Source organism: Ictidomys tridecemlineatus, chromosome 5 (genome assembly GCF_052094955.1).
Source record: "Ictidomys tridecemlineatus isolate mIctTri1 chromosome 5, mIctTri1.hap1, whole genome shotgun sequence".
NCBI classification, from domain to species: Eukaryota; Metazoa; Chordata; class Mammalia; order Rodentia; family Sciuridae; genus Ictidomys; species Ictidomys tridecemlineatus.
The window spans coordinates 17,253,938-17,278,147 of record NC_135481.1 but is presented as its reverse complement, the minus strand read 5'-3'; the positions used below and the strand labels follow the sequence as shown (position 1 = coordinate 17,278,147).

Below are 24,210 nucleotides of genomic sequence, written 5' to 3'. Positions count from 1 at the left end.
AGCAGGTTTGGGTGTGGATGACAGGACGGGGCATCCCAGCCACTTACACCCCCCCCCAGGGACCCCTCCCCAGTTCCTGAAGCCCCAAGGAAGGGGGAAAATGTGTTCTGGAGAGCCCCGGCCACACCCCTGTCTGCAGAAGGGAGGTGCAGAGGCCTGAGGAAGGAGGGGACATGCGGCATGCAGATGCTCTCCTGGTACACATTGGCTTCTCTGTTCCAGGTACTGAAATTCTCCGATACCCCCACACTAGCTGGTGAGCAGCCATTTCTCTGAGCCCCCGAGTGTCATCGCCCCTGGGCCCCAGCCCTACTGATCCCTTTGCTGGGACTTCTGCCTCCAGGACTCCCAACCATTCAGCAATTAAAGGTTTGACCTCTGCCCCAGCTGAGGGTGCTGGAGTCAGGGGGTTGGTATCCTCTCATTTCACCCCAGGGATTGTTTAATATTTGGAATTTCTCCCCTACTTACTTGGGGGCATCTGCTCCAGATCTAGCCCCATTTAGAAACCATTTAAGCCCCTTAACTCACAAGGAGGACCAGTAGGAGGTGTGGCTTGGTGGCACAGCCAGGCTAGTATGGCTCCCTTCCCCTAAGGCCATCCTCACCTCGAGGAAGTCCTTCCCCAGCTCTAACCTAAGTCTCTGCTGCTCCTTCCAGCTTTAATGGAACCCCACTAGCCCTTCTCCCAGCCCCTGGCATTCTGGCAGAGGAAGGCAGGCCCCTGCTCAACAGATCCTCGTTCTGCTAATTGGATTTTAATAACCCTAGGCAGACGGGACAGAGGCTTATGGGCCACCATATTTGCCCTGCAGCTGGCTAGGAGGGGCCACCAGGAGGACATCAGGAATGGGGCTTAATGGACAACACCTGCCCCTCATTACCACTTGCTTCTGACTCGGTGGAACCCCTCGCCTCCTGCCCCACCTAGGCCCGGGACCCCTACAGGACTGGCAGACCACTTTCTCTAGGCTTTGGGACAGAAAGGACATGAGCTGTGCAGGCTCCAGCGTGGGGAGGATGGGGAGGGAGGGGTCCAGCCGCTCCCACTGCCAGGCGCCGAGAGCTCCAGCTCGGCCCAGAGTCCTGGGGACTCCCCTACCCTGGAGCGACTTCCAGAAAAAGAAGTTCCCGAGCAGGGAATAATGTGCTGATTTATTTCCCCAATTATAGTTAAACAAGCAACGTGGAATCTGCTCTTGTTCAAAAAGCAGCACGGTGCCCGAACCCCCCGGCACAGGGTTCTGGGGGAGAACCTGGGAAGAGGCGGTCAGGTCAGGCAGGGGGAACGTTAGAATTTGGGAACTGGTGATAAAGGTGGGGAACTGAGGGACAAAGGATGGCCAGCAAAAAGATGAAGGCTTTGGGCAAAGAGATGAGGGACAGGGACGAGGGGGTGAGTCTGGGACAGAACGGAGATGGGGACATTGAGAGAAGGAACATTTGCCCCAGGGGAGATGGAACAGGGGACAGGGAGACAGGGATGGGCTGAGGCAAAAGAGGGTCAGAGAATCGAGGGATCGGAGAGGTGGGGACAGCGTTGGGACAGAAATCAAAGAGATGGAGGACAGAGAGACAGAGTCACAGGGCAAAAGCTACCCAAGAGCCAGAAATAGAGGGAAGAGACAGAGTACGGAGGATGGACATCGGGGGCTACTGAAAACACCCCCAACAGGTGAAGGGCGTGGGGGCTGGGCTGGGGAAGGACATCTGTGACCCTAACTCCTTCGGGGCCCTCTAGGTCCCGCCTAACCCCTGTCTCCTCCCTGGCAGTACCATCTCCATGCTCCACGCACCTGCGGCTCTGAACTGTCTGCGGCACGGAAGCTCCACTGCGAGCCGGCCCCTCCGTGCAGAGCCCCGCAGCTGCGGCCTGGCTCATTTCAGATGCCAGCCGCTGGGTGAAGTGCGCCCGCCCGCAGAGGGGCCTCTGTCCTCTGAGTGCCCCGAGGCACTCTGCCCACCCGCCAGCCCTGGGTGTTAGTTATGAGTGTGTCTGTCCCTCCCTCTAGACCCCCTGAGGAAAGTCCACGCCTGCTCATCCCTGTGTCCCCGGCGCCTGAAGCCACAGTGCGCAGCACAGATCCGCAGAACCGCAACTGGACCAAGGAATCACGGGAGAGCGATTGACAACAGATTTGAGGTTACAGTGACCCAAGGGGACAGAAACAGAAGCCCTCACAGGGCCCAGCCCACTCCCTGATATCCAGGACTTGTGGTGATGGCCCTGGCTCCCAGCCCTCCTGGAAGAGCCGAGGGCTGGCCAGGGGACTGGAGGGACAGGGAGCCCCTGCCAGGGCCAGGCAGCAGAAGTGACGGAGAGCCAGGAAGAGGGGAATCTGAGTGCGGGGACCAGGACCCTGGGAGGGAGAAGCAGATGCGATTTAAGGGGGCCTCACTGCAACGTGGTGACTGAGGCCACCCGGGCCCCACCCCACGCATCAGACCTCAGTCCTGTGGGTCAGGGACACCCTGTTGGGGGATGTTTTCGCTCGGGAGAGGAGGGAGGGGAGGAGGGGAAGCCGAGCTCCAGCTCCTCCTGGCTTTACAGAGGAGGCTGAGGCGGGGAGGTGACAGTCACCACAGGCCACCCCAGGCACTGGCCAGGGCAGCTTTCCTATTTCACTGAGAAGGCACTGCTACCCCCAACTCAGGCCCAGGCCCATGTAGTCATGATTCCTAGGGTCTAGCTCTGGAGGCTGGGGCTGCCCGGGTACAGGGAGAGGAGTCCCTTGGGGGGCTGGTAGTTGGCAGGAGGGGCACAGCCAGCCACCCTCGCAGGTGAAACCAGGGCAGGTGTCATCAGCATCTGGGTGGGGGTGCTGGAGCCTCTTGGTCAGGTGGTCAGGGAAGGCCTCTCTGGAATGTGATATTGGAGGACAAGGGATCAAAGTCGCCTCTGCAAAGAGACGCGGAGCCAAAGAACTGGAGGAAGCTCCTTCCAGGCAGAGGGATCCGCAAGTCCAGGAGGCCAGGCAGGAGAAGGCCGTCAGCCATGGGGAGCAGGAGGCCTGCCGGGGAGGGGGAGGGGAAGGCAGTCTTTTCAGGGGGCTGGGGAATCAATGATCAGTGAACTAGACCCAATCCCTGCCTGTGTGGAGCCTAACCTCTAATGGAAGGAGACAGATAATAAGTGTAATAAACAATAGATTATATAGCATGGGAGAAAGAGGCTGTTATAAAATAATATACCAGAGAAAGGGAATCAGAGTCCTGGAGCAAGAGCAGGGCTGCAATTTTACAATGATGGTTTCAGGGAAGGCTACTGAGAACTTGGAGCTGAGCCAGGAAGAAGGTGGTGCAATGGTCAGACCCCAGGGTGGCCCCCTGTTCAGGGCCTGCAGAAGCCCCTCCCACCTGGAGCAGGGGCAGGGCTTGCAGCTTGCGACTGGTTAAGGGACTATAGCAAAGGCGAAGGATCACTCCTGTGTTATATTATATACAAGGCACCATTTTTCTAGAAAGCTCTAGAAATACTTTTCTCCATTGGAAGAATTTTCTCCCATGCTGGCTTTAAGAAGTAAGTTGTCACGTGGTGAGAGAGGCCTGGGGAGACAGCCACAAGCCATATCACAGCCTCTAGAAGTTGAGACCAGTTCCCAACAGAGTCTGTGGACTGGGGGGCGCCCCTGCCTTCACAACACTTGGCCTGCAACCTTGTGAGGCCCAGAGCAGAGGACCCAGTTAAGCTGTGCCCAAATTCCTGGCCTAAAGAAACTACAACATAATAAATGTGTGTTGGTTTATGTCATCACATTTGTGGTAATTTGTTATGCAGCCACAGAAAATAGGATGAGAGAGTGAGCTGTGCAGATAATTGGAAGAAGTCAATTGCAGGCAGAAGGTTTTTAGGGGAGATTTTTAGGGGAGCCAGTGCAAAGGCCCTGAGGCAGAAAGTAACCTTAAGAGATCAGCATAGCTTGAGCAGATACTAAAGTGAGCAATTGAAGGACAGGAGATTGAATGACATGACCAAGTAACAGAAAGGGGACTTGTTTTTGTTTTTGAGATAGATGCTGTTGTTAAACTATCTAAGTTATTATTTATTATCTTTCTAAATTATTGTAAAGAACATTTTCAGAGGTGAATTTATAAAATATAGCCCATGAAACAACTGGGTAAGATCTATGTATTCAGACATTAAGATGTACCCTGAACCATAGTCAGAGTGGCAAATTAAACATGCCTCAAATTTTCACATTTATGTAAATGCTAGCAAGTTGCATAATCTCAAACAAATGACTTTGTGCCTAGACAAATTGATATTTGTATTTGGAAACACTCCAGGGCATGCTTGAGGCTTTAAATATCATTTCTAAGTGGCCCCTGGAGACCTCTGAGCAGAAGAGAAATCTGATCTGACTCACATTTTGGAGTCCAGGCTAGCTGCTGGGATAGCCTTGGTGAGCCATGAGACAATTTATCAGCGGTCTCACCCCACCAGCCAGCCCTGGCCCACTCTCTGGGGGGACACTTGGGTGACCTGCAAAGGCTGGGGGAATGACACTGCCTGGTCTTCATCCTCAGGCAGCCGAAACTCCAGGTCATGGCTTCAGCCCACACCAGACCACAGCCCTCGGCCACCCTTGAGCACCTGGGGAGCAGGCACAGCCTGTGCTGGGTTGCAGGGTCACAGGGTCACAGTTCCTCCTTTTTGGCCTTTTGGCCCCAGTGCGAGGACTTCAGGTAAGGCTCAGAGGTGAAACCAAGGTTTTTAGGGGAGCCTTTCTTGATTAGTACCCCCCTCAATTTAGAGTATTCCTCAACCTGCAAGCTCTGGGGGCTTGGAAATTCTCCATTAAATTGACGTCAATCAGATTGTTATGGTTTGGATGTGGGATGTCTCCTAAAAGCTCACATGAGACAATGCAAGAGAGTTTGAGGGGAAATGATTGGGTTATAGCCTCAGCCTAATCAGTGAGCTACTCCCCAAGGGGATTAACTGAAGTGGTCATGAGAGGCTGGAGGGGGTGGGAATTGAGGTGTGGCTTTGGGTATGTTTGTATTTGGAGAGTGGAGTCTCTCTGCCTCCTGATGTGAGCTGCTTCCTTCTCCCCTGCCACTCTCTCCCACCATGATGTTCAGCCCTAAGACATGGAGCTGGCCTTCGACCTCTGAAACCGTGAGCCCTCAGATAAACTTTTCCTCCTTGCATTTATTTTGATCAGATCCTTTAGACAAAGCAGCAAAAAAGCTGATTAAAACACAGATAAAGGAATATATTTAGAACAAGGATAAAGGGGGAACCCACTGGGTCAGCCACTGCCCTGGAAGAGTTGGGTTTCATTCATTCTTTCTTTGTTCTTTTTCAGGTACTGTGTGGGACCCAGGGTGCTCTAAACTCTCGTCTCTTCAGCCCTTTTGATTTTTATTCTGACACAGGGTCTCTCTAGGTTGCCTCAGTCTTGTGAACCTCCTGCCACATCCTCCTGAGTTGCTGGGATTCTAGGCTTGTGCCTCCAGCCTGGCTACGGAGCTACGGAGCAGGTTTTTCTGAAGTGCACCATGAAATTGAGGTTGGTGTGAGTGGCTCCATTCCCTTTTCCAAAGAGGAAACAAACTCAGAAAAGTCAGGTTCAAGATTGTACAGAAACCATCAGCTGGGATTTGAACCCAGTCTGACTCCCGCCCACCTCCTAGCACTTTGATGAGAAGCCACTGCAAGAAAATAAAACTCTGTCTAAAGCAACTCTGAACCCCATCTAACAACCCACTTTCTCCAGCGATACCTGGTACAACAGGATTCCAGGACAATTGATGAACAAGACTGTCTGCTGGGAGGGTGAGAGTTGGTGAAATGACATATTTATACATATTTTAAGTGCTATTTATTATTCCATTGTCTCAGAGTCTAGACTCTTCCATCAGACTGGGAGCTCTATGGGTCAGACTGGGAGGGACGAGGTCTCCTCCTGCTGAGCCTCCTCCCCAGCCACGCTCAGGCTCACCTATGGGGCCCCACCTCCACCTCCCTGCCCACTGGTCCTCACGTCCACAGAGACCTAGCGGGTTTTAGAGGCACAGTCACAGCCCACAGAGGCAAGAGGGGAAGTCAGTGTCACTATGGGTGAGGCAGGGTGTGCCCCTCCATCTCGCCACAGCACCTAACATTTTTTGGCAATAGTCAGAACACTGAAAATAAACCTTCATAGTGTACAAAATAAACTAGGCAATGATGGAACATAAACTCTGAGTCTATTTATTCTACGATGATAGTGGAAAAAAGTCAAGTTTGTCTCTGTGATGGAAAGGAAAGCTAAGGGGACACTTTAAGTGCCGTCTCCTGGGGACACCCCCATGACAAAGGCCACCCAATGCCCCTCCCCCACCCTGGCCATCCTCTGATCTCCTCAGGTCCACTGCCCTGGGACAATACCAGGGGTGGGAACTGGCTCCCTAGGAGAGGCCCACACAGGGTCCTGGGCAGGTGGGGGTGGGGGCTGAGGCACCCTTGAGGTCCTGCTTCTCTGCAAACATTTCCCAAGCTCCAGAGGACACTGCCAAGTGTCGCTTAATGGCCTCCTGCTGCTCTTTGCATTATTGATTGCAATACCTGCTTAGAAGCCTGAAAATGAGATTTTTTTTCCCCTCCTATTGATTTTCCCGTCTTTTCCACTAGGCAAACACCCAGGTCTCCCTTGACTTTGCACTGCTGAGGGTACTTGAGGAGGGCATGGTGGGGTAGGGGAGCAGTTGGGGTTCCCTCATTATCTTCCAAGGAACATGGGCAGCCCCCCACCCAGATAGCCTGTTGCAGAAAGGCTGGGGCCGGGGGATCAGGACTCCACCTTAGGGTAGAAAACCCGGTCATCCTTGCATCTTAAGAAACACCCCAACTTAACAGGATCTGAGGGGTGAAAAGGCCATTTCACCCATCTCCCATTCTGCACAGGAATCCAAATGGAGAGTCAACTCCAAGGGAAGGCCCCGGATGGCTCTGTGGGGTCAGACTAAGAACTCCTCAAATTCTAAGAAGAAAGCCTGCAAATCAAGCCCTCCTCCAGGATCCCGTGCTCAGGAGAAAGATCAGGGAAGGGGCTGAGGATAGTTCTCTGGGATCAGAAAAAAAAGTTGGGGAGAGGAGGCAGCTCCAGGGGCCTCAGTGTTGGGAGCACAGATTGTAGGCTCCCCGCACTAACACCTAAGCCCCCATTTGGTCCCTGACTCTCCCCTCCAGCATCCACATGTGGGAATTCATTGAAGGCAGTGTTTCTCCAGTGTGGCAGGAGACCCAGGAAGAACCTACATCCATCTAATGGATTTTAAAATTTTTATGTGTCCATTTCAATGATAATTTCAAAAACAACAAATACCAGCACTTTGTGTAAAACCTGGATGACCTCATTACAGCTGAGCACGGAGCGGCCTGCCTGGTGTCCAGCCCTCAGCCTCTCTGCAGTGGGGCCCTACTCTGCTACCCCACTGGCCTGCTCCCCAGTGGTACCTCTGCCCCTGTGTCCCAGTACCAGACAAGCCTGCTACAAGCTGGTCTTCACACCAGCCCCAGTGACAGAAACTTCCCAGACGTCTAGGTCCCCGTGAGGCTGGGATGTCCCCTCTGGGTGCCCCAAATCCTGAGAGCATCTCCCTAGATCAGCCCACCGCACCTCAAGTTTAGGCTTGGAGTCACCTCCAAAGTCACAGCCCACAACAGCAAACCATCAGGCACCATCTCTGCAGCAAAGCCAAGGTCAGAGGATGCCTGTGCCTTCAGCAATCAGGGGACCATGGAGACCCCACAGAGGGAGAGATGCTATTTGCCTGCCACCTCGCAATTGACCCCAGTTCTCATCTGTGCATGAGGACGAGGCAGGGGGTCACAGGTGGGGCCAGCCTGCCTGTGAACAGCTGGGCCACTTGGTATCTCTCTGGGCTTCAGTCTCCTCATCTATAAATAAGGATAATATTCATCTCTGACTTACGGGTTTGATGTGAGGATTAAATGAATATAAATCCAGTGCTCAGAAGAGTGTTTGACGTGTACTAAGTATTCGATGAATAGATGCTATTACCTATACCATGGGGGAGTCGAACCAGACAGATTCATAAAGTTTTGTTCAGTTCTAATGTTTGATTACATCTGAGGTCTAATGTTGATGACATCCCTGTGCACTGCTGCAACAGCTATCACTCCCACCACAGCCACCAACTGTCACCATGCTGAACAACTCTGTGCTGTGAAATAAACGCTACTGTCTCCATTGTGCAGATGGATAAACCGAGGCCCAGAGCAATTGTAGGACTTGCTGGAGACCCTGGGGCTGTTTTAGGTCCCGAAGGGATCCATCCAGCCCTCCTGCTGCAGACCCACCCAGGGTCTTCCCCCTCAGCCAGCAGCAGCCCACCTGAGGCAGGTGGGAACGTTTGCCTCTGGTCAGGGGAGCAAAACACCTGAGCCCCGAGCGGCTCCTTCCTGCCCACTGGTCCTGCCTGGGGAGGACTACCGTCAAAGAGCCCTTTATGGCTCCCGTAACTGCTCTAACAAATGTCTTTCCAGCGGCAGTGGCTGGAAGCAGATTAATGTCTCCGTGGCCCCTAACACTTCTCCAGCCCCCTTGGCCTGTCAGGTCATTACCGGCTGGTTTATAGTCATGAGGCCCTTTTCCAGTTCGCTAAACGGTTTGCATGATGAAGAGTCCGCAGGGCTTGAGCATCCAGGCTGCCTCTGTTGTGGTGACGCTGGCCAGTCACAGTGCTCCACAGCACACACGTGTCTGGGGCGATGGAAGGTAGGCATGGCTAAGAGCACAGGCTCACTGGTAAAAAGCCCGATGCCACCACTTACTGCTTACTAGCTGTGTGGCCTTAGGCAAGATACTTCCCTGGGCCTCAGTTTCCTTCTCTGTAAAATGGGAGCAATGGTAACAGGGTCTAAGAGTTTTGAGGCCAGGCCATGGAAAGAACCTGTCAGAGTTAGCATCTCGCCACTGTTAACTCTGATTGTATCATTGTCCTTATGAACTGTGAGCCCTGAGAGGGCAGGGCTGTCCTGCCTACTACATGGTAGGTACCTGATAAACACGTGTTTGATGAACAAATGTAGAAAGGGGTTTTAAGGCTGCCTGGGTCTTTATAGATGGCAGGCCTCCTCGATGGTGGCCCTATTGACTTCCGGGTGGGACCGTTCTTTGTGGAAGGGACTGTCCTGTGCATTTATCAGTATCCCTGGCTTCTACCCACTAGATGCCAGTAGTGCCTTCCCCAAAGCAATGACGACCAGACATGCTTCTAGACGTTGCCAAATGTCTCCTGGAGGGCTCTCCCTCCCCCTTCCCCATTTAAAAAGTCTGATCTAGCGACATCTAACATCCTCATTTGAAAGAGGAAGCAGTTGAAGCTCAGTGAGGACAGTCATGCAGCAAGTTAGTGGCAGAGCCAGGATCCAAGCCCAGGTGTCCTGTGTTTCGTGGCTCACTGGCAGAGCCCCTCCCATCATCATGATCAAGTTTCCAACACAGAAGAGGCCAGTTGCTGCTGATGTACTCTTCAGTCCACTCAGTCAGGCCCTGTAATGGGGCTGCTGGTCATGAGGGAGCCCGGGTAGCCAGCTGTGCAGTCCCTATCTGCCCTGGTGACAGTGCATGGGCCTCTGTGACCAGCCTCAGGTGTGGAACAGCACTGACCTGCTTGTAGGGCGCCCCTCCCTCGTGAATCCACTCAAGCCAGAGGCTCAGCCGGCAAGAGTGGCCATGAGTGGCAGTGATCCTTGGTGCTCCAGGGTCAGCCTGGACCGAGACCCGCTTCTCACAGCTTCTAACCCTCTCAACCTCAGCCCTTCTGTCTGTAAAATGGGAAAGATAATGGCAGCTACTGAAAAATTACAAGTACAACTGTCCCCACCATTCGTATCTGTTTGGTCCTGTGTTCGCAAAGAAGTCAGAGAGGACGTCGTCATAGTAAGTGACTCATCCAAGACTTGATGTAGGACTCTTAACTTTCGGAATTTGTCTAGCTAGTGTGGACGGGCAGGTAAAGGCTAAGGGACCTGACATGAAGATGGAAGGAGTGAACCAGTTCAAATTTATGAAACAATTTGTCACAGCATCCTTCAAGCAGTTTCAGGGGGGTCTTATTCAACCCACACAACAACCTTGAAGAAGGTTCCGCTATGATCCCCATTTTACAGAAGAAATGCAGGCACAGAGAGGTCATCCATTCTGACCAAGGCCCCACAGCTGGAACAGTGGTGAAACCAGGCCTGTCATTCCAGGACCTGTGCTCTGAACCTGCAGAGGCTCCACGTTCAGCCCTGCTGCTGCAACTACTGTGGTGATTGTTATTATAATGTTATCCTAGGTGAGGGGAAGGGTTAGTGATCCTCTAAGACATCTGATATTTTTCATAGGGAGAAGAATGTTGGGGCAAAAAGTGCTACTCTTCTTAGAAACTGGCAGGTTTCAGTGAAAGACACATAATTGTTTCTGTGTTTCAGGCAACACAGTCTCTGTCACTGTTACTTAATTCTACCATTGTAGAGAGAAAGCAGCCATCCACAGTCCAGAAACAAATGGACTGGCTGTGTTCTGATAAAACTTTTATTTATAAAATGAATCAGTGGAACTGACTGGGCCCCAGGGCCATAGTTTGCAGACCCTCATCCTAAGAGAACTGCTATAATTAGGAAGTGTGCCTAGGCTTCCCCTCAGCCCAGGGTAAATGGCCCTAGATATTTGGGGACATTCAGGGAAAGACTAGAGTGACAGTGACAGGGTCGGCTCTGAGGCCCACTGATGGCTGGTCCAGAGGCTCAGTCTTGGGTTACCCCGTAAGCAGGAGGCCTTGGGAAGCCAAGTGTTATGGGAAGCCAAGTGTTATGGGAAGCCAAGTATTACAGAAAGCCCTAGAATTTTGGGGGTATAGAAATGGAGACTAGGCCCTGGGCGACCCGAGTCAGTTCCGCTGCCCCTTCAATCAGAGCTTGCAGTGAGCAGCCAGAGAGTCAGGTTCTGGAAATCTCCAAAGCACACTCTCCCACATTTGAGACTAAATCTACGCCTCCCAAGCCCACCCTGACTGGGTGGGTGGGTGTCTGACGTGACAAACAGGCTCACTTCATCAGGAAAGGTGTTATGGAATGATCACCCAGCAAGTAAAAATGGTGTTCAACAACGGTTGGCCGAGAGGTTTGTCACCTTGGGTTCTTCCAGAGGTCAGCACTGAGAGCGGGGATCTTGGTAGAACAGCATTTATTAAATTCCTGCAGAGCTCGGTGGATAGTTCTGGGCTAATGTGAATGCTCTGCAAATTAATCTGATGCTCCCCTGGGCAGCCATGAGGCTTGGGCAGCTTCACCTCTCAGCTCCCTCATCCATGGAGTGAGGAGAATTTTAGAGACAGTTGGAGGATTGAGATCAATGTCCGAGAGCACCAGGCCCAGAACCCGCCACATACGCGGTGCTCTGTAATATTCCATGTTTCTTCCTGGTACAGTCAAACCTCGGAAGACACCAAGGCTTATTGGAAAATTTTTAAAGGAAAAATAGAATTGAGGAAAAAAACTAAGCATTCGTTTATCCTCCCCACCCTTCAGAAGCTAGGACAAGATGGCAATTACTGGCTTCAGCTGTGCCCTCTTCCTGTCTGACTTAGTGGCCATGTTGCCCCATGTTCTACTCTATTCTGTGCTGAGCACTGTTGGGGATGGGGGAAGATGAAAACGCTCCCTTAGGTCCCCCTCAGAGGCCTGTCCCCCGTCCTGGCCCAGCACACAGCCTGCTCCGGCTTGCTTGCCTGTGTCTCTCCAGGACCCCATGTTCCCTGAGGGAAAGGGCTGTCCTTGTCTCCCCAGTGCCCATCGTCCCCACAGTAGGTGCAGGCCAGCCTGGGAAGGAGCAGCCCAGCAGCCCAGCAGCTTCTGACCCATATGGCAAGCCGCTGCCTGCCTTGGTTGTCCTCTGGAGCTGAGAGCCTGCTAATCTTTATTTGCTAAGCAAATTGTCTCAGGGCGGGGGGCTGCTTCTGTCAATGGCAGGCCTGCTGGGGAGGCAGGTGTGCTCTCTCCCTGGAGAGGCCCTGAAGCTGCATCGGGGACCTGTCATCCCCATGATCTGTACCATCCAGGGCTCTGGTTCCCAGTCAGAGCTGTGTGTGACCCGGAGCCAAGAGACATGTAATGCAGAAGAGCCGGGGAACCTCCCTGATCTCCTTTGGCAGCAGTGACAGCCAGGGGAAAAGAATGCAGCCCACTCCCTCCGCTGCCGATTATTAAAAGAGGGCGGGCTCCTGCTCTGCCTTCCTCCCAGCCTGTAATTCTTTTGCTGATGAGGCAATGCATGTTATCTGCATCCCTTCACTTCCAGAAACAACTCCGTTCACTTCAGTAATTAATAGACACACGGACCACCCAGGACCAACATCTGCCAAAATAAATGAGCACCACTGGGCCCAGGTGCTGTTCACGGAGCCCATGGCTCCTTCCTGTCAGATGACTCCCTTCAGGTGCTCTGCTCATGGGGTCTCCTTCCTGCTCATCCCGGCTAAGAGGGACCCATGCCTTCTCTGAACTTTCAGCAGGATGCCTCGGTCCCCAAGCAGCCTTCCCTATAGCTCCTTGCATCGTGTGTGATCACAGCTACTGGATGTGATCTAATGTGATCAGGAACTTGCACACTCATCTGTAAATCCCCACAGAGCCTGGGTTAGCAACAGTCCCCTGTGCATAACATGAATTTTGTTTTGCTGAATCAAAAACAGATCAAGAATTAAGATTCAGACAGGCACAGTGGCTTATGCCTGTGATCCTAGCAGATCGAGAGGCTGGGGCAGGAGGATCGCAAGTTCAAAGCCAGACTCAGCAACTTAGTGAGGCCCTAAGCAACTTAGCAAGACTTGTCTCTAAATAAAATATAAAAAGGGTTGGGGATGTGGCTCAGTTGAACCCCCCAGGTTCAAACCCTGGTACAGAAAGAAAGAAAGAAAGGAAGGAAGGAAAGAAGGAAGGAAGGAAGAAATTAAGGGTGGTCAACATACAACACCTGGACACTCCAATCCCATCTCTGATTTTGCATGGCTGTCTATCAACATGACATCTTGACTCACGTGTTTCCTCCCCTTGGGGGCCTTCCCCAGGCCCCTCACCTCTCTCTATTGTCTGTTTTCCTCAGTAAAAGGGATTATCCATGAAAACACGCAGCAGCCTGTTCCCTGCCGGATCCCTAGATCAAGCACACTAGAAGCACAGGACACCAATTTACTAAACAATTGGCATGCATTCCAGAGTGAGTGATGACAGCAGCCAGTGCTCCAGGTCCGCTCCACCTTCTCCCTGCAGCGTGGTGGACGACCCAGAAAGGTGCTCACTCTGACCCTCTCCCCAGGCAGCCTTTACAAGCTCCGCAGGGCTTGAACAGCCACCAGGACTGGGCCCTCGTGCAGGCTGCAGAGACGGGCCCCAAAGGCCGCCTGGTCCGCCCAGCGGTACACTGGAACCTCATCTTCCTGACTTGCTGTCTCCCCACTATCTCCAGGTCCTCTGTCTCTCCCTTGCCCTATCGGCCCCTTGATTTAAGGTGGCAACTCTTCCAAGGGAACAGCAGAACCTTAATAAGAAATCGGCCAGGGCTGATGGATGGCAGAAAGTTGGCACCAGCCTCAAGGTCGGAAGGAGTTATTTTAAACTATTCAGATTTACTAGGAGGGGAGCAAGTCAGAGGAGGATTTAGGAGCTTGCCTCCTAGCAAGACATGTGGCCCTGTCCCCGAGCAATCTAAGACAGACACTTCCTCTGCTATCCCCCGCCACCATCGCCTCTGCCCTGCTGCCCTGAGATGGATGGCAGGGTCCCTGGCATGAGGAATTTATTGGGGGCTGGTCATATAAATTTGCAGCCTGGGATTTGAGTAGAACTTTGCCTCCCTTCCTCTCTGTGGAGCCCTTGTCCAAGGATGGGTGGTGGGAAGGGCGGTGCCTGAAGGGCTATGCCCTTCCTCGGCTGGCAGGTTGTCTCCAAGCTCCTGCAGCCTCTGGGACCCTGGCTCACCTAAGCACTCCTGATTAATTAGACCTACCCCTCGGCTCCATTATCTCATCTCCTCCTGGGCATCGCTGTTCTGGGCCCTTTAACAAGCTCAATATCATGCTGCCGTTTAGAGACGAGGCGCCTGGCCCCCTCTTCTTTCCCAGGAGCTGTATGGAGCTCCAGGCTCCTCTCTTTTCTGGAGTCTCTAGCCAGTCCATCTCTGGTCACTCTTCAAGGCCCCGCCGCATCCTCACCCACTCCGGGGGGACCTTCCCTCACTCCCCAGGGAGACACAGATTCTGAATTGTGGGCTCCTCTTTGCAGCATGAATGTTTACTTGCTGGTCACGGCAGAGATGAGCAGGCAGCCTGTGTCCTTGCTGACTTCCAAATTTTTGCTTGTAATGTCCCCACCCCCCAACTTCCTGCCCACCTTGTACTTCACGCCTGCCATTGTGAGACCCATAGTGGGCTCTCAGTCAGTATTTGCTGAACTAAATGAAATGAACAACTGAGTGGTTCAGAAACTAACATATTTCCCTTACATAATTTTGGGTGCTGATCAGGTGGAAAATGGTGACAGCCCCCACCCCTTTTTGCCTATGAACATTTCAACTATATTGCAAAGTTTAGAGAAAATTGAAACAGTATATTAATCCAACAAATCTGAATATTCTTTATTTTTGTTACAGATGTTTTAATTTTAGATGCAAAACATTACAGAGTGCAATGTGTAACCCTCCTCATCCTCTCCCTCGGTGTTTGTTATGTTCTGGGGATTGAACCCAGAGGCACTTAACAACTGAGCCACATCCACAGCTCTTTTTTGTATTTTTAAATTTTGAGACAGAGTCTCATTGAAGCTGGCTCTGAACCTGCAATCCTCCTGCCTCAGCCTCCTGAGTCGCTGGGTTACAGGCATGCACCATACACTTACTACATATGAATATACCCATAAATACCATATTCATTATTTTGTATACTTTTAAACTTACATAAGTGATGCTGTATAATATGGATGCAGCTCTGAAACTTGCTTTTTTTTTTTTCCTCAGTATGATATATTTGAGATTCACCCAGGTAGACAGGTAAAGCGCGACTTCATTCATTTTAACTGCTGTGGAGATTCTGTTGTATGAATATATTACAATTTATCCATTACCCTCTTGAGGGGCCTCTATGCTGCATGCAGCTTTCCCCCATTACAAACAATGATTCAGGGCTGGAGAGGAGGGAACTGCAGGCTTTCGCCAGAGGAGAGTCATGAAATCAACCTGATAGGTCATGACTATCATTTTAGAGAATTAGGTAGAAGAGATTTTTAAAATATCAGTGGGTGCATTTGTATGCACCGAGACAACGTATCTGTTAATCTAGATTGTGGTAGAAAAAGGTTTGAAATGCCTGGTATTATGAGGTTGGTATTATCTTCAGCTTTGTGGAAAATTACCAAATTCCTCCCTAAAATCATATTGCCAATTCACACGCTCACCAGCATCATATGAAAATATCCATTTGTCTGTATCCTTATTAATTATTGGAATTATTAGAAACCAATTGTCCTCGTCCGTTGGGATGACGTGGTGGCAACTCTTGGGTGAAATCAGGGTGTCCTTGATTGCCAGGGAGTGAGCATATTTTCATAGGCTCATTGCCCATCAGATATCCTTTTTCTGGGAACTGTGTGTTAATATTCTTTGCCAGTGTTTGAATTGGGTTGATCTTATTGATTTGTAGGATTGTTAAAAATGTATTCTGGGTGTTAATCTTGAAGATTATATGTGTTGCAGATATCTTTCTCCCAGCCTGTGGCTTGCCTTTTTGCTTTGTGCAGGTTTCCAAGGGCCTTTGCTAGCTCTAACACCCTGATTTGCACAGAGGCAAAAAGGGAATTCATGTTCGAGAGGCCTTCTGGGGCAGGGTAAAGGCCTACGTCTTTCTGTATTTTCACTAATCTACATATATCAGGCTTCTAGTAAATATTTGGTAACCATCAAACAACTCACTTAAAAATCCTATCAGAGCCGGCCAGCACAGATCCAGGCTTCCGGCAAGGGCTCTATGGGGACTTAATGAATTGATTGTGGTTTGGTTGCACTGTAAGAAAAGATTCAAAGTCCAGGCAGAGAGATCAGAAGAATGCTTTCATTGTGAAAAGAACTTAGGTGTTATGGAAAGGACTTCCTGAAGGATGTCTATAAGGTATGGAAGAATCAGACTGGTGTCCAGTGTTCTAGGAAGCAAACATGGAGCTCTGACAGGTAGCCCTGAGCCTCTTGGCTCTTCCCACTCCTGAGAGCTCACCATGGCACAGAGTCTTCATATTTTACAGATGGGCCAAGAAAAAGTAAATGTTTTATCCCAGGTCACATTGAAAGGAAGGGCCAAGGTCAAGCCAGATCCTATGTCCACTGTCACTCCCTGATAAAAGGTTGGGACCCAAGAGCAGTGGGGCTTTCAGAGACAGCAGATCCCTAAACTCTAGAGTATAGGGGGACATGCTGAACCACCTTGGGAAGAGGAGCCTATTTTTAATTCAACACCAGGTTTAAGTCTAAATATCTACAGATATATCTTGGAAGAGAGGAGAGATGGAGGGCAAAAAGTCACACTTACAGGGACCTCTCAAGAAGAACAGAAATAAGCACTTCTGTGCCTTGAAGTCCACTTGACTGGGTTGGGAGCTGCTGGGAGAGGGGCCGGAGGCAGGTCTTACTCTCCGCCACATGTCCAGAACCACCAATATTGTCTGGCACATGGAGGGCCTCAGAAATGTTTGGTGAATGAATGGATGGATGAACAGATGCACAGATGGACACGGGAACAGATGAAGGGATAGAAAGATGAATAGCTAAACAGAATGATGGACAGGTGGAGGCACACGTTGGTACCAAGTTGGACAGGGAGATGGCTGGCTAAACTGATGGACAGGATGAGGGAATGGGTGGAAAGATGGATGTTCCTTGATGGGGAAAAAACATAGAGAAGGATTGATCGCCCCAGAACTTCTCAAGCAGGCAGCCAAACCTAGAAATCCTGTCTTGTTGCTAGAGCTATTCATAAAAAATATAGAGTGGCATGACTGCAAGAAATAATTGCTTCTAATTGGGCTGAATTATTCTGGCCATATAGTAGACATATTTTTATAACTTTATTAATTATTCAATTTGAGGCCTATTACCCAGCCTGCCAGAATGGGCTTCCCTTATTAGAGGGTGACAGATCCCCGTTCTGTCGCTGCCTCTGCTGCTGTAGCACTGTTAGGCAGTGTCTGCCTGTTTGGGGGACCCTCAGAGGTCTGAGGATTAGAGGTGAAAGGCAGGGCTGCCCCTGAAAAGGAGGGCTGGAAGTTAGAGGTGTCAGGAAGTTGGACTGTCCCAAGTGCCTTTCTCAACCCTGGGTCATCCCATTGACAATCAGGTCTGCCTTTCCTGGTCTGGCCAGGGAAACAGAGGGTGTCAGGCCAGGACACATCCCACTTGGCCTCTCTGGGTCACCCCCTGCCCAGATCTATTCACCAACTCTTAATCACAGTGGGCTCCCTCCATCCAATCTGCTACCCACCCGATGCCAACAGAGCCTGCCTTATGTTCTTCAGTAGCCTCCAGGCAGGAACAGGGGCAAGGGAACATGGCCTAGCTGGTCCAGAAGGGACAGGCTGGGGATGCAGGGGCTCCAGTGTCCCCTCTCTCCTCATCCCTAGACCCAGACCTGGCCGCAGGTAACTTGGGAGAAGAGTAGAGGCTGCCCCACTGGAAAGCAGTGCAGACTTTGTTGATGTAAACGGCAGGCTCAGGGACTGCCATGACCTACAGAGCTACGTTGGGCGGCCGGTCTTGGTGTGAGGGCACCACACCATCTGCTTGGCCCTCTGTCCAGCCTGGCTCCCAGTCTCTGGCAGCCTCTGCTCCGTCCACACTGACAGGCTTGCCGCTCTGCTCCTTTGCTTACATGTCCACCTGCTGGGAATGCCTCTCCCTCCACGTCTGACCTCTGACACCTCAAACTGCATCCTTCCTGGGGCTCTGGTTCCTCCACCTTCCGGGCATCTTTCTCATCTCTCCAGCCGAACGTGATTCCTGCTTCCTATGAAGGACCCTGGCCTCACATTCCCATTCCTTCGGGCACATATGTGAGGTAAAAAGCTCCAGAGGGTCAAGCGGCATGGCTTTGACTTCACTCATGCCTCCAACAGATCCCCACCCTCTTCGCCAGCCCCAGCCCCCCACTAGGGCATCATCCGGGAAGAAGGAAAGATGTGATCAAATGGGAGAGCAAGTCCCCTGGATCCTTCTTAACCCAGGCGGGGTGCCCACCATATGCCTGGCAGCAGGAGGAGCTCTGGATCAAGAGACAGGTAAAACCTGGGTCCTGCCTTGGAAAAAGTCTCAGGGGACAGGAGGTGACAGGGAGCAAACACAAATATCCAGGGTGGCAAGGAACACAGGGGTCATGTGCACAGCCACGGGAATCAGGAAGGTTTCACAGCAGAGGTGGCTTCCGAGCTGGCCTTGGAAGACCAAGGGCAATGGAGAAAGGAGGGCTGAGGGAGAAGGAAGTGTGGAGTGGGAATGACGGGGGTGAAAACTAGGCCAGCAGCAGCTGCAGAGGGGCCTTGAAGGCCTGGCCAAGGAGCCGGGGCCCTTCCCTGCAAGCAGGCAGCCGCTGGTGGGGAAATGATAAGATGACACAGCCCGGGGGCTTTGTGGGAAGGTTTGGGGGGAGGGACAGCCGAGTTTCAATGTGGTCTCCCAGAGAGGAGAGGCATGTGGCTGAGGTAGGAGGATTGAAAGTTCCAGGCCAGACTCATCAATTCAGGGAGACCCTCCTTTGAAATAAAAAATAAAAAGGACTGGGGATGGGTACAGCTGAGTGGTAGAGCACCCCAGGGTTCAATCTCTAGTACCAAAAAAAAAAATGGTGAACCAGAATGTTTAGTTCAAATCCTGGCACTGCCACTTGCAGAGTGCCCACGGGCCTCAGTTTCCTGGACTGGATGATGGGGATAACAATGGTGCATTCCTATAGGACAGGTGGGGGGCGAGTGCCAGGTGTGAGTTAGAGGGTCTCTAAGCAGGAGTAGTGAAGCCCTGAGGGCCACCTTCCCGCTGGCCTCTTCCACGGTACTGCCTTCTAGTAGAAAAACTCCCCAAGAGCTTGGAGACTTACTGAGCTGCTTGGGCCTAGGCCTCACCCACAGGGCAGGAGTCCCAGTGCCCCAACTCACAGGCTGTGGGAGAATGGACGCAGGCCATCGTATGTCCACCTCTAGCAGCACACGGCACGGCCAGGGCTGGCTGGGGCTGGCTCACACTCCTGGGCACAGAGCCACCTTCCATCCCAGGAGAGGCTGCACCTGCTCCTTCTCCTCCCCGGCAGAGTCCCAGTTCGTGATTCCCTCCCCCGGAATTAGGTCTCCCAAGAAGCCCTGCTCGTGCGCCCCTGCAGGCACAGGCTGTATTCTTGCGAAGGGGGAGGCGCAACGGCCTTTTCGTGCCTGCGTGGGGCCAGGGAGAGGTGCCTGCACTGGCTGCCAGCCCCACATGACGGTGCCAGCTTGCCTCCTGCCACTCTGTTCTACTTCTGTCACATCCTAGGTGGGCTCTCCCACCCCTCCCCCTCACCAGTCTTGAGACTCCCTGAGTGTCATTTATTTATTAATTTCCCTCTCTCTCAGGGAGCAGATGGCTGGACTTGAGTTGGGCAGAGTGTATGGCCCGCCTCCACCAAAACACCCCTGCAAACGTGCAGTTCCCACAGACCCCAGGCTATCCAGTTTCTGGCTCTCTTGGTTACAAAAATTGACTCTCCGTTCAGGCCACGCATGCTGTGGCCCAGATGCTACTTGTTCCAGTACCTCCCTGGATCTGAGAGGCAAGGGGAGAGGAGGTGAGACTGCGGGGCTGCTCTCTCTCCAGGCATAGAGCAGCGGCTCCTTCTGGCCCTCTGCCCAGGGCTGCCTCCCCAGGACCTGAGAAGGACAGGGGCTAGGCACAGAGCTAGGCCCTGAACTCCCTAGGGGGCAACTGAGGGATCTGGGAAGGTCTCCTTCCTTCCCTGGTGGGCATCATTGCAGGGACATGACCCAACCCAAGGGTAGAGAAGGGGTGAGGAGGGCCGCTGCCCTCAGTCCTGTGTCCTGAGTCTCCATGGGCCACCCCGACCCAGCCTCATCCTCATCCTGACAATGGGCTGGGCCACATGAGGCCCCAGAATCTGCTCCTTCTCATTCCCCATAAAGGAGGCTATGGAGGGGGGCAAACCAAAGTTTTCCTCAGGCTCAGCATGGCCAAGGGCTGTGGTGTCAAAAAGAGGGAGGCGGGCCCGCAGGACTGCGATAGCTAAGAGCAGACAGGCAGAGAGGCCGATGGACCTGCTCTCTGGCTGTCCGTCCCTTGCAGCCCCAGTCCCCAGGTCTCAGCACTGAGTCGGGCCTGTGCTCTTCTCCACCCTCCTCATGGGCTCTTCCAGTCTCCACCACGGGCTCCTCTTGACTACGTTTGTTCTCACATCTGTCCTCTACAGCCTGTGGAAAACACCAGAAAGACCCACGCTGGGACCTCAAGCTCTCCCTCTCTGGGCCTCACTTTCTGCTTCTAACGTGAGGATCACAGCTGTGCCTGGCTCCTTCCTTCCCCCACTTCCCCTGACAGCTCTGGGGCCACCCAGGTCCCTCTGGCTCAGAAGTCAGCACTTCCGCCTCGCCCTCCTCCTCCCTCTCCTGGGGCTCTGTGCTGATGCTCTGGCCTCAGCTCCAAGTTTTCTGAGAATGGGGCTCTGCCCTCCTTCCTCACCCCTGAGGCCCGCCGTCAGCCCTGAACCCTTGGCATCACTGGCCTCTGGAAAGTGCTCATTGCTGTGCATTAAACAGACTTAAGGATGGAGCTGCTGAGGCCAATGGCCTGGCTACCGAAGCCCTTTTTTGTTCAACATTGGAATTCTGGGGGGAAGAGCAGCTCCTCTTGCTCACAGACCTTGAAAAAGCATTTGCCGCGCGTCTGCAGCTCCCTTCTGTCCCCGTCACAGTGGCTGCACCCCTGCACGCGGGGCTGACACAGAGCCTCCATTCTGGGGAGGCCCACGGGCACAGCAGATGCCGGCAGAAGGCGGCTCAGGCAGGCCTGCAAGGGGCCCTGAGCTGGGCAGAGCCGCACGCGAGGAATAGCAAGTGTAATTGCTTTGTGGTGATTCATCTGAAGTTGCTTTAACCTTGGCAGCCCGCTCAGTGTAGTGAAAAACACTCCCCTGGAGAGAGCTACGGCCTCAGGTTGGCATGGTGCCCTCTGCATACCCACTCCCAGGAGAGCACCAGCCTTATCTGGGTAATCAGGGGCTCCCCGGGAGCTCCGCCTGGGGAGGAGAGGATGTGTCGTGAGGCCACCCCCCATGGCTGCTCCACCTTCCTGCTCCTTTCCAAGAGAGAGACTCACAGGAGGAACATGGGGGGTCAGGGGGACAGGAGAGGAGATTCACCAGCCCTCAGCAAGAAGGTAGCCAGGGCCCTGGCTTAGGGAAGCTTGTCCTGGATTTTGACTTCCCCAAAACAGCATCCCAGCATTTTTGAGTTGGAAGCTCCATGCTAACCTTCTCAGTTAAGGAAACCAAGAACCACAGAGAGGAAAAGACTCACCCAGGGCTGCCCAGGCAGAGGTGCAACTAGAAGATGGCTTTCCTGTGAGTGACAGTGGGTTCTGCTGAGCGCTGAATGCTTGCTTCCCCCCAATCCCTATATTGAAGCCCTGATTCCCTGTGTGGTGGCCTGTGGTGGTGGGGCCTTTGGGTGGGACCCTCATGATGGGATTAGTGCCCTTATAAGAGAGGTGAAAGAGATGATGTCCCTCTCCACCACATGAGGACACAACAAGAAGGCGGCCATCTGCAAACGAGGAATCAGGCCCTCACCAGAAGCTGAATAAGCCAGTACCCCGACCTTGGATTTCTAGTCTCCAGAACCGTGCAGAAAAATGTTTGTCATTTTTGTTACAGCAAATTGAAGTGACTAAGACAACTTCCATGTCCTCAGAGGCTGATGGAGCTGCGGGAAGAAACAAGTTCAGCTTCCCAGACGTGCCACTGTTGGTTGGATGACTCTCAGAAGCGACTCCATTTCCCTGAGCGTTGATCCCCTCATTTGTGAAATGGAATGACACATGTGACCTCTCCAGGCTGCAGGCACATTATGAGATGATTTCTGTGAAGCGTCTGCATGCACTGAGAACATGGCCCTGGGCCACCTTCTTCAGCAGCCCCTCATGCTTCTTTGCTCCCTCCCCTCCCCCACCGCCGGTGTCGGCCCTCCCCACTTCCTTGTGTGGCAAGGAGCCCCACAGTTTTGACAATGGCCCTATCCACCCGACCTAAGTGGCAGACCCACTCCCACCCAGTCTAGCCCTGGATGTCCACCTCCTTTTCAGCCCCTTCACCTTCCGGGACCAGAGGTTGGAACCATGACCCACATCCCATGCCTTTGCTCTGCCTCTGGTGTCCTATACTGCTGAGCTATGATGTCATGTTCACTTGAAAGAATGTGCCCAGCATCCCAGACACAGGGACCCTTCCCTCATGTACCACAAGGAAGACGGCACGATGGACCTCCCTGGAAATCTCCAGTCTCAGTGCCATGGCCTGACCAGTAGCCATGGGTGTAGCCTCCAGGCCTGGGTAGAAGAGGATCCAGGAGGGTCCAAACCTCAGGTTATCTGTGCAAAATCTATAGAACACCTTGGCCTGTTTGCTTTGCTATGACAAAACCCATCGCCTCTAAGCAAATCCATCCTTGAACTCCCACAGTATCCTGAGGAAGACCAAAGGCACCAGAAAGAGGGAACCCAGGAGCACGTTACGGCTCTGATGCTCCATGGCTTGGTCACATCAGGCACGTTTCTTCCTCTCTTTAGGCCCCAGTTTGCATGGAGGGAGTACACCAGATAATTTCTGGGGCTACTCTCAGCTGTTGATTCAGTGGTTTTGATTATTTAAATTGGGAGATCCTGATGAACAGAAACTTAAGTTCTGGGATCTCAGACCACACTTCCTAGCACTCCAAACCAGGAGTACGTGGATGTAGAGAAGGTCCATGGAAGGAGCAGCAGGAAAGCAGAACGCTGAGCCACAGCAACATGGGGTCAGAGATGCTCTGGGTCAGCATCTCTAGGTCAGTGCTGAGCATTGTGGGAAGACACAGAGGCTTGGGAGCACCCAAGATGAGGTAGTGTGGGCTGGACCAGAGCCCACAGCAATCTGGGGCAAGGAATCCAGGTACAGACGGCAGGGACACTGCAGACAGTCCGGCCTGGTGGATGGACGATAATCCCAGGGTGCAGGTGGAGAAAGAGTGTCAAGCCCTGGAACGTTTCTAAGCCATCTTTGCAAACCGTGACCAGCCCTGGGAGGCCTGATTCTGATTATGGTCTTCCTGCAGTTTTCACTGCTTCTCCACTTTCACCCCTAAAGTAATGCTGCTCGTGGGGAGGCCTGGGAGCAGAGCTCAAATGATCATATTGGTGTTTTTTTTTTTCAATAAATGCTGATTATACATTTTATTCTACAGTAAATTTGGCTTTATTGTAATCTAAGAAACAAAGATTGATTATGAAATACATGGTGAAAAACTTTAACCTTGTAGCTTTAAGAATCTCTAGTTCATGTTTCTGCAATAAATGGTGTTGGGAAAACTGGTACTATGTGCAAAAAAGAAAAAAGAGAGAAAAAAGAAACAAATAAAGAAAAGGAAAATTAGATCTTTACCTTAAAATATATTTTAAAATTAACTCAAAAATGGATCAAAGACCTAAACATAAGAGTCCAAGCTATGAACACTTTTAGAAAAAACATTGGAAAAAAGCTTGATGACATTGAATTTGGTAATAATTTCTTGTCATTAGTTTATGACACTAAACACACAGGCAGCAAAAGAAAAAATTGTTAAATTGGACTTCATTAAAAAAAAACTTTCGTGCATCAAATGACACTGTATCAATAGAGTGAAAAAGGAATCCACAGAATAGGAAAAAAGTATTTTCAAATCATGTATCTGGCAAGGGCTTAATATCAAAACAAGTAAAGAACTCCTGTAACTCAACAAAAGACAAACAACTTGATTTAAAAGTGGGCAAGGGATTGGAATAGACATTTCTCTAAAGAAGATATATAAAGAAGATACAAATGGCCACAAAGTACATGACAAGAGAACTCACATCAAAAATCACCGGGGAATAATGATCAAAGCCACAGGGCAATACTTTCACACCCCTA

The 24,210-nt window shown here is 51.9% G+C and overlaps 1 protein-coding gene and 1 long non-coding RNA gene across 15 annotated transcripts in view; one reads left to right on the top strand and one right to left on the bottom strand.

The window, feature by feature from the left end:
• Positions 1-24,210, bottom strand: part of Megf11 (multiple EGF like domains 11) — a 322,486-nt gene that overhangs the window by 139,456 nt on the left and 158,820 nt on the right. The gene's annotated exons all lie outside the window — the stretch shown is intronic.
• LOC144377716 (uncharacterized) lies at positions 1,330-6,187 on the top strand. 2 transcript variants are annotated; one of them, XR_013438737.1, is made up of 3 exons: positions 1,337-1,675; positions 2,013-2,143; positions 5,313-6,187. It is a non-coding gene; the product is annotated as an uncharacterized LOC144377716 (long non-coding RNA). The 2 variants fall into 2 exon arrangements; XR_013438736.1 differs by having other exon boundaries at positions 1,330-1,675; positions 2,013-6,187.